Raw genomic sequence first — 2,618 nt, forward strand, 5'->3', positions numbered from 1 at the left:
CAGAACGTTCGGGATTTGTAATCCAGAATTCCTTTAGGATGTCGAATATATCGTTAGGTACCTCACGAAAGACCAATGCCTCAGGTGTTTCCCTCTGATTCTGAGAAAAGGAGGCGGAGAACGTCTTGAGAAAGGAATGACGACCCTGCCCCCCCCCCCATCAAAATGCATGCAATCACTGCAAACGGATGCCATCAGCTGGTATTATGGCGAAAAAAAATCGCCACAGATGAAGCTGGACATGTAAGGATTTGTTTACAAACGAAAATATTTCATGAAAGATTATACCGACAAAACAGTATGATTGTAGAAGCTGCATACGTTGCTATGGAGATTATAAAGATGGCAGCAGTGTCATTTATGCGGACAACGACCGTCCGTCATCTCTTGACTGATGTACATATGATTTGGATTTATGTCATTCTGATGAAAAATAACATCAAAATGCATTAGTTTACATGCGCTTTGTGAGGTTCATTTTCATTTATACATTTCAACACATCGGGTTATCTCATGAGATATAGGATGTAGAAGACCATCGGCGTCCTTGGCAGAATTAGAAATTATTATTGAAAGTAGACAAATATATTCCTCTGTTTTTGTCATTGAAAATGATAAGCAATAGTTTCACTGGCAAAAAGAAAACTAAATAGGTCGTGCCTTTGCGAAATGGAACCAATCAGCAGCATTCACTAATAAGCCGGCCCGGCGATTATTTTTTTCTCTACATTCGGTAAAATTGATACTTAACTTTCACGAACCGGCAAAAAGCCGGCAACGGAATCTAGACTTGGTTGCGTAGGTTACGTATACACCAAGATATTTTACCCACCGAAAGTCGTACGACAGCATCGCTGGACTTTTGCGTGCGAAGTCTTGGATCTTGGCAGCAGGACTTTCACTGAAATTAAAAATCATCCTGACAGTCCAGTTACAAGGTTTTGGTCGTATCTCTTCCTTTGCTGAACATGGAAAAAACGGTCTCGCATCAGTCACACGACAATCGTCGACAAGGTCGTAGAAATTTCTAGAAACCATAGCTTAAAAGTTGCAAGATAATCCAGTAACAATTGTCGCTCGATTATTGCAGTCGCCCAGACCCCCTGTCGCGCGACTGTCACGAGACTTTTATCCTTATTGAATAAAAGGCTTTAGAAAGAGTCGGCAAAATGTGTTTAAAGATTAATTCATACAATAATTGCCATAAGAGTTGTTCCAGAGTGCGATGACTAAAGCTGCAGAGTGTTTTTTTTTTTTTCTTCTTTTTTTTTTTGTCAAGCAGAAGAGAGTGCACCATTTGTTTTTAATACATTTTTTTAGTTTATACCATAAAAAACACCACCAGTTGACGTTTTTTATAAGACCAAACGAGAAACGTTTTCAAGACATACAACTATCTCTTCGGCAGAAAATATGTAATCACCATTGTCTTTACATCATAATCGCTATGTTAAGAACCTACTTAACTTAGAGAAAATGGGTCATACGTCCCTGCACAATTGGGCAAGACTATGAACCACAACCACATTAAGAACAAAACAGTACATGGTCCTATTTCAGATTCAAAAAATCCTTATCAGATTATCAGACGAAGCGAAAAAGGAAATGGAAAAGGAATCGTCTGTTGAGGAACCACGTGGGATCCGTTGTTATTGAGGCTATTTCTGTCCACAACTCAACGAATGCGTCTACGGTACTCAGGATGCAGAAAGAAACGACGATGCTTTTCCCTTCACATTTGGAATTTAGACTATTAGGTTAGAGACATAAAAAACATAGAAAACAATTATAAATAAAGAATCTGTAAAGAACTACAATAAACTTCCATACGCTAACAAGTTTGTTCCTTTTAAGGCTTTCACCGTATGGTGCTAATGCAGATATGAAATGATGACTAGATAAATAGGCGTACCTCAAAAATAATAGTATTCATAATCTATATATCACTTCTGCTGTCATTTTCATGATTGCATCTTATAAATAAGCGTTAACATAACAAGCAGGGAGAAAATTTCTGCGGTTGCCAACCCATTCGATTTTTTCGATGCTTTACGAATTTACGTTAAAAAATCCGCTATGATCGATTACCAGCAAACTGCAGTGACTGACAGTGCCAACAACATGGATTATGTCTGTTAATGCGACTTGTTTTCAGAGTTAACCATTGACTATCATGATATAATCTGTTGGTCATTTGTATAGTTGTGACTACATGTTTACATAGTTTTTTAGAGTTGATAGGCCGCTACGCTGTGTAACATGAGAGACTAAAGTACTGTTATGTACTGTACAAATTATTCTATGACTTGTGAAAACAAATATAAATATTTTTTGAGATATTTGAGTCATTCTACTGCTGAAAATAATGTTGACATAGATTTATAAGTACTTCCTGAATGCAGAATATTGATTCAAACTGATTGAAGTACGCCCACACATTTCATTTTTGGATTACAAATATTTAGAATTATGAATAGCCCTTAGTTGATAAATCTTATGACCTAGCAACATTATTAGAATTATGATCATTTATACTATTGTTATTATTATTGATACAGTTTTTGATACATTTGGAAAACTATATCAACAATAATATGATTATTATTACAAATATTATC

Source organism: Penaeus vannamei, chromosome 3 (assembly GCF_042767895.1).
Source record: "Penaeus vannamei isolate JL-2024 chromosome 3, ASM4276789v1, whole genome shotgun sequence".
Lineage (NCBI taxonomy): Eukaryota > Metazoa > Arthropoda > Malacostraca > Decapoda > Penaeidae > Penaeus > Penaeus vannamei.